Source organism: Macaca mulatta, chromosome 12, assembly GCF_049350105.2.
Source record: "Macaca mulatta isolate MMU2019108-1 chromosome 12, T2T-MMU8v2.0, whole genome shotgun sequence".
Taxonomy (NCBI): Eukaryota; Metazoa; Chordata; class Mammalia; order Primates; family Cercopithecidae; genus Macaca; species Macaca mulatta.
Genome location: NC_133417.1, coordinates 55118208 through 55126783, shown reverse-complemented (window position 1 = coordinate 55126783; position 8576 = coordinate 55118208).

Genomic DNA, 8576 nt, shown 5'->3' with positions numbered 1-8576 from the left:
AATAGTGCTTCTGGTTACCATCAGACCTTTGGAATTTCAATAGAAACGAAAGACGGTCTGTGTAAAAACTTCTTAAGATTTTATGAGCCTGTTTAACTTCCTACAATTTGTTTTTTCAGAAGATGTGTTTATTATTTCCTATCTGATTTCCCTCAGAATGGAGCAGTAAATTCTGAAAATGAGAAAGGTCCATGATATTTATCCCCAGGTCGCTCCTCTCAGTCCCAGATGCATAAACACAGCTGACCAAGTGGCATGTCTACTTGGGTGACACTCAGGGACCTCAGTGCCCACACACCAAAATGGGTCACTTGATTCCTTGCCCTCACCTCCTCCCTTAGGCTTTCCCAACTGAGAAAAAGGCACTGATACCCACACGGTTGACAAGCCAGAAAGTTTATTTAAACATTTTTATTCCTGTGTTGTATAGCCTACAGAGCAAAAAGAGCATAAGGCACACGTATCTGATGCGTACAGTTCAACCTTCTACTTATGAATACGCCATGTAACTACCAATTGGATCACTTCCAAGATGCCAGAAGGTTCTCTTGTGACCCTCTGGGAGTCATTGATTTCTTGCTTTCCACTCTTGCTATTCTTCCATAATTTATCCCAAGCCTTTTCACTTTTCTTCATTTTCTCTGCTTTCACCATGATTACCTTTCACCTGGACCACTCCAATAATGATCTCCCCACTTTTACTTTCACGAATTCATTATCTCTACAGAGTCGTTTTTTTAAAAAACTACAACACTGATCATTTCATCCCCTTCATCCTTAATCTTGCCTTTACACTTAAAATAAGAGGGCAATGCAGTGCATTATTAGGGCTTACAATGAATGCCTTTAAAAAGTGGTCCCTGGCCACCCTCCAATCTCATCTCCGCTCTCTGCATCACTGCTTCCACGTGTCTGAGTTTGTTGTCGGCTGGTTTTGGTTGTTGTTGCTGCTGCTTCTTTGAGCTCCCATGTAAAATGCCCTTAAGGCCTTTTGCACACAGCGTTTCTTTGATATGAATGTTTTTCATCTTCTTTTTCTCTCCTCCCACCCCACAGTCGTGCCCATACTTATATATTGTCTTCACTTGGCTAGTTCCTTCTCATCCTTCTTTCTCAGTGTAAACATCACCTCTCCATAAAGTGTTTTCTTGCCCCCAACCTAAAAGACAGTTTTCAATGACTCTCAGAAAGTCATGTCCTTTTTCTTTACGGCACTGAGCACAGTTTGCAATTTTTATATTTAAGGGTTGCTTCCAGTTGTGTATCACCTACCGTCTGCCAACTGAGGTCCTTAGGGAGGAACCAAAGATGTTATTTCCATTCCTGTGTCCTTAACAACTAGCACTGCACCCAGTCTACAAGAAGTACTTAGTAAATAATTACTGAATGAATAAATAAGTGAATGGCTGTGTGCTTGTCTCTGAGAAGAGTGCAAACAGGAAAAACTGAGCAGAAACAGAGGATGATGTAGACAGTGCTTTTGATAAAAGGTTTACCATGAGAAACATTTTTTTTTTTTCCTCAACTGCATGTATTTCAGAAATGGACCCTGGAAGATGTCCGTTTTCCTGAGCCCAGCATTACTCTGAGACAAGCATGTCCTCCTAGGATATCCCTGGAGAAGAATTCAGCTGTCATAAGTCAGTTTCTCTCCTGGTTAACTCACGTGTCCATTAATCACCACAGTCCACCTCATTCCATTGGGTTGGGGCACCACCTGGGGCAAGATGCTTGCAGACACCTCTCTTGTTTTTTTCTGTAATTCCTATAGACTTGGCAGATGACCTGACTCCTGGAACGTGGTACAAGCTAAAAGCAGGGGATGGGGTGGAGTGAGGAGACTTAAAAGAGAGATGGTAGGAAATCTTTTGGGGGAAGAATATTCAGTTGGATTCTCTGTGAGTAGTGAATTTTTAATTTTGTTTTGTTTTCTTTTTTTTTGCATTGCAGTTCACCTCAGATCATCTCAAGCCATAGTAAAATGTCGTTGAAAACCATAACCTGGTGTTTGTTGTACTTTGGAAATTTCAAAGTGGATACTGGTTCAATGTTTGGTGCCTAGCCATATAAGGCAGAATGGCAGCAACCCAGGGCAGAGTTATGATGTGGAAAGAGGTATCCAACAAAGATGTTCAGAGCAGCAGATCACAACAAGAGCTGACAAATCGCTACAGGATGGATTTGTCTAACATGTCAGCATTCCTTAGGATTTACAGAAATACAAGGGAGAGAGAGCTGACTTCCCATGGCTGTACAAGATAGGACACATTCCATGTCAGTTGGTATTAACAAGATGAGTGATCCCTGAAGCCTAGAAAACTTGGGGACATTTGGGTTACCCTCCTTAAGTCACATGGCTTAAAATTCTCTCCTTTAGAAATTGCTACCTCAACGTATACTACAACTCAGAAAAAATCTACTATATTTGGGGCTTTAAATCTTTTTTAAAAAAGTAAAAACACTGGGTTGAATTAACTGGGCCATCCATCTGGTACATTTTGGATTGAATCAGCACAATTTTCTTTCTCAAAACTCCTAAAGTGATCAGCCAACTTAGGAAATGGGAAATTTAATGGACGTGCAAGGAGGTAGTGTAGAGAAAGGTCATTTTTGCCCCTGGTGGCCTGTCAGAGTGTATATGGGAGTGACCGAGTTAGGCTTTTAGGAATCCTAGTTACAAAAGGAAACAATGCTTAGGGTGTGGAGCAGTGAGAGAAGACTGGAGTATGAGAAGTGAGACACTGTCAAAGGGATATTCCGCTGACTTGTAGTTTTGCTTCTGCTATATTCAATCATCTTTAAATGAGTCAGCAATGTAATTGGATGCAGTTGCTAAAATAGCCAAATAAAATAATCAGCCCTGTCCATTTGAATATTTTGGTGGGGTGAGAGAGAAAGAGAGAACATTTGTAATAGGTAGCTTTACTCCCCACACCACTGCTCAACCAATTTCACTCAAATTCTGAATAATAAAGATGGGATTGTTTTACTGGCTTCGTGGGATAATTGGCTCAAGCTATCTGTGTATTTCATGGAATATTATGCCTTGATCTAAGAGCAAATACTTCAAATATTTATTTTCAAGTAGAGATGTGTGTCATTCCTGGTTGAAACATGAATGCAGCAAAAACAGGCCGTAACTCTATATTCATGATTTAGGATAGAGGCTGACATTCATCGGGGACTTACTTTGTGCCAAGCCCTGTGCTAAGAACTCTGTCTGTATATTCCATGTCATCCCAGCAAGAATCCTTTGAGATTGATACCACAATGATCCCCTATTCCGCATATGAGGAAAGAGATGCTCCAAGAAGTTCCCTAACCTACCCAAGTCCTCACTGCTAGGAAGGAGTCAGAGCAGAAGCTGGGCAGCTCTGTTTGAGTCCAGAACCCATGATCTGCCCACTATGCCATACTACTGCAGCCAATCAGTAGCAGCAGCCATCACTGCTTTATTTCCTATTGATGCAGAGTAAAATGAATGAAAGCACAATAGGGTCTCTAGTGTTGGAAATACTAGTCAAGAGATTTGTAGTTCATTCACATATTGTCAACCCCAATTTTGGTATCCAATTATAGCAGAGGTGTGGAACAGTGGCTGAAACCAGGAGTCAGCATCCATGGTGCTGGCCTTGGCTCCTGCTATGAGTCCTTGGAAAAATCATTTAGGCTACCTGGATCCAAGTCTGCGATATGAAGGGGTTAAATGGTCTTCTAAGTAATAAAGCTTTTCCAGCTCTAACATTCCAAGAGTCTAAAAGTCATGAGAATATGAATCTTCCCCCACCCTCCCAGCAAATGGGATTAATTTTCAACATGTTCTGTGGCACACTCTAATGTTACCTGCCCAATGACATAAACCAAGATCAATGTAGGTCTTGTAAATGGACTTTGGCCAAAGGAAAAGAAAATCGTACCAGCTGGTCACTTGGCAGCAGACGAAAATTTGCAAAAAGGTGGGCAAGAAAACATTTTGCTACCATTGCTCCAGCATGTTTTCGTGCAATGTATTTTCTCTCACAGATTGTCTCAGCCTCCAAGATTTCTAGATGGAATTTTCATCATGGCTGGTTACAGCTCTTCCAGTGGCCTGTCTTCTGGACTTAGCAATTCCCTCAAGTAGGAAAGTTTGTTAAGAAGTGGAAGAGTGATTTGCACATATATGTGTTTGTTTTTCACAAATACTTTTATAAATGCTGAGATATACGGTTTGATGCTCTCCTAAATTGGGTTGCCTGATGAAACACAGGGTTGAAATTAAATTTAAATGTCAGGTAAATTAGGAATTACACGGGCTATCCTTATATTAAAAAATTATTCCCTATCTGAATTTTTATTTGATAAATATGGCAGCCTTACTCATGGAAGAAATAATATTTTATTTAGCTTTTTGAGTGGGATTTAGGTCAAAGGTTTCATAAGCTGGAACACTGACAGTTTGGACTTGCATCTATTACTTTGCCCGTTTCAGTGCTCTAGTGTTAAACATCAGCCATGCTATCGATGTGCTTTCAGTGGGTGTGTTTGTGTTTACATTTCTGAGGTTACAAGTTTCTTCTTTTTAAAGGAACACACACACATACATGCGCGCGTGCACACACACCATGAAACTCATTCATAAAATCAAAGAGATCTTATGCATTGATATGAGGATTTCTAAAGAATGTAGCATATTTTGGCTGACATCTGAGACTGTGTTCTTTGAACTAATTGGGAAATATTGCATGCTGGCAGGCTTTAATCGAGAAATATGTTTTCTCTTAAGGGTGATTTGTTTAATTGGCTGTAGAAATGCTTTCTCTCTGCTTCAGAAAACTTTTTGCCCATTTGCTAATGGTTCAGCTTCCCCACCCTTCCACCACTCCAAAGCTGATGTTACACAGGGTTCACTGAACTCTGTTCGGAATTCTGTCGTTAAGCCGCACAAGGTTTCAGACCTGAATCAACTTGAAACAAGGCATTTCACCTTTCTGCTTGCAATGACCTCCTTTAGACAAGGTGTTGGAAGAGATGATCTCTGAAATTCCTTAGTCTACCATTTCTGATACAAAGCAGGGAAAGGCCTGGGAAATGGGAGGAGGATAAATCAAATAAGTACAAAATAGGGTGTTAGTTACAGTTTTATTTCAAAGCTCTCCCAGCCTAGGCCCTTTGGCTACAGTGAGACTAGGTTTCCCCAAAAATCTGTATTTAAAAAAAAACAACTTCTGTCTGTTTCTTAAATGCCTTCTAGATTCCAAAGAATTTAACATTTTGCTATAAAAACATAAAATTCAGCTATAATATTAGAGACTTCAAAAATTTTGTCTGTATCGTCCTAAACGTCAAGGTTTTGAATGCATCTTAATGTGTGAGGAAAATTTTCAGGTTGATGCTTGGCAAAGGAAAGGTGAAAACCTGGAGGTCACACACATGAACAGAGAAGCTGGTTCAGGTGACTGTTTTAATGTGGAGAGCCAGACAATTGGCTAGGTCCGGAAGCCAAGTGAGTCATACTGACTCATACTTTCATACCACTGCAAGGACAATGCCTATGGAAGGACTGCGTGATCTGTTCTCAGACTAGATTCATTTCTAGTTTCATAACCTTCATTGCCCTTAATACGGCAGACAGGACACTGATGTCATCGGCAGGATGCTGCAGAAAACAGGTGAAAATAAACATTGATGCCCTTCCTCCGCCAAACAGTCAAACCCTGAAGAAAAGAGAAGGTGCGAGCCTCATTATTTCCTTTCAAAGGGTAAAAATCAAGGTTACTTTTTGCAAACATTCATTTTGGTGAGAAAATTGGTTTGATTTCTAACTCAGAGACTCATGTTTGATGTTACTGCAAAATAGTTAAAGGTATAGAATACCTCCTAGAAAGAAAGATTCCACACTGCTACCCATACGGGAATGATTTCTAACTCATGTTTCATCTAAAAACTCGGCTTTTTATTATTATTTATTTATGGACTAAAAAGTGCGTGGCTGAACTATCCATTTAGGATGTAAACCTTTATCACAATAACTGTTCTTCCACCTAGTGAAATCTCAAATATTCCTTTTTTTGGAAAAGTGCAGGCCGGGCACGGTGGCTCACACCTGTAATCCCAGCTCTTTGGGAGGCCGAGGAGGGCAGATCATGAGGTCAGGAGCTAGAGACCAGCCTGACCAACATGGTGAAACCCCATCTCTACTAAAAGTACAAAAAAATTAGCCGGGCGTGGTGGCACATGCCTGTAGTCCCAGCTACTCAGGAGGCTGAGGCAGGAGAATCGCTTGAACCTAGCAGGCAGAGGTGGCAGTGAGCTGAGATCGTACCATTGCACTCTAGCCTGGGCGACAGAGCAAAATTCTGTCTCAAAAAAAAAAAGTGTGTAGAGTATATTTGACTCAGTCCTCTCCTGAGGAATGGAGAAAAAACAAAATTCATGGCAAAGGATGCTTCTTGGTAGAGGGGACATGAATTGGACAGATTTACTATTGGGAGAAGTAGCTTTGAGAGGCTAAAATGTCATCCCTACAGGGCCCTGCCAGGTGTTTGAAATCCCTTCTGATTGAGATTTGTCTAATTTTTCATGACCCCTCTCTTCCCTTTTCTTCACTGAAAATAACAGCAAGTTGTTTAAAAGGCATAAAACTTGCCACTTCAGGAGGAAAAAATGTCTCTGGTTCATTCCAATGATCATTTATTAATTACTACATGAGTGGTTTGTTATTGGGATGGTCTTAGTTTAGTCTTCTGTATCTCTGGTAATTTCCTTTAGAGAGTCAAGCTAAAATTTTTAAAAAAGCAAATGGCTGATTTCCAAATAAGTGTGTTCCTATGAACTTTTTCTGTTTCATTAGTGTTCAGAAGATGTATCTAATGTAGTTTTTAAAAATTTAATAAACATACGTTTCTGATATCTGATTTGTGCTGAATTTTTCTCTTTCTTTTAAAGATAATCCCCTATCATATCCCCCACAATTTAAACCGAATCAACCTAAGGAAAAAGAAAAGAAAAAAAAAATAGCATTGCATTTGCCTTATGCATCTTTTCAGGTACTTATGACAGGGGTCAGAACTCGATGAGGAAGCCATGTTTTCTTATCTCTGTCACCAGTTAACTTTGTTTGATGAATGAAATTAGAAACAATGTGAACACAGTTTTTCTAATAGTTCATAAATTCTTGAAGAAACAACGACGATTTCAAAGGATTTTTATTTGAATGTTTTAAGCTGGCATGGTATTGAACTTTTAAAGTATAGACTGGCATATTCTTTATCAGCTAAACCAGTCATGACCATATAATTGTAAAACCCCAAAACATTCAGGATGAACCCAATAGGAAGAAAAACAAAACACAGCAGCATTAAACTTTGTCTTTATTGCATTTATTTATTATTACCAGATACCGTGGTATTTGGTGATACAATTATGAGACTATGCCTAAGGAGAACAATGCAATAACTTGATAAATAAGAGATTATTGAAATTAAGTAAATCTAAAAAGCATTTAAATGATGATATTAATATTTTAAAACAAAAGATAGCCAAACCAGCAAGAGATTTAGAGTTATAAATAGATATCTGTTTTACATGTATCTTTGTCCTGGAAAATAGGGATTATTGCTAAAAAGTTTCTTGGAAAATAAGTATATCAGTCAGATACCAACAAGGTAAAGTGGAAAACCAAACTAGTTACTGACTTGAATAAAGCCATTCTATCTTCTACCTCCAAGAATAAAAACAAAAGCATATAAACATAAGCATAAAAACAAAAGCATATAAATGCAAATACCAAATTTACATCTCAATCATCAAACATTTCCAGAAGACAGACATTTTTGAGGGGTTAGTGTTTATATTTACTTAAATAGGAAAATAAATGGCCTTTGAAATAAAAATGAAGTGTTTTATTTCTTATAAAAAAACATTCTTGTGATGACCAGAAGAAAGCTAGTGACTAAGTTCAACAAAGATTCAAATATTTCATGACACTTCTAGGTCACATTCACACATATTTTCATTTGCTTTTCTACAATAAGTAAATATGGAGTCGGCATGAAAGCCTGATGAGAAACTAGGTTTTCAGCTTTATATTGCTTTACGTACTTTCTTCTCTTGATGAATGAAAATTCCCTTTTGCAATTTACATTGCAAATCTATTAACAGAATACAAACTGCTATACCTACATTATTATTATGTGCTCTCTTTCCTACCCAAGAACTCTAGCTTCCATAAATTTCTCACATTCTTCTGAAGAAAAAGAGTCAGCACTAACTATGAGGGAGAAACGATAATTTTTGTTTTTACCTCATCGACTTGAATAAATTTTCTGAATAAATAATTAGCAAATTAGAAATTCAGTTTGAATGATCATGGTTTCTACCTTAGGGTCATCCTCTGAAACACGCACTACCTGTACTTTATTCTCCCTTTGGTCTCTGTCTCTGTCCTTCATTCTGATAATTTCAGTAATGCACATAATGAAGACGCAATCCTCTCCCTCTCTTCTCATCTTGTTAATTTTCAGACCTTAGAAGTCTGCCATATTGACTTTAGTAAGTCCTAGCTTTGTATGCAGTTTGATCTCATTCTGGCTTCA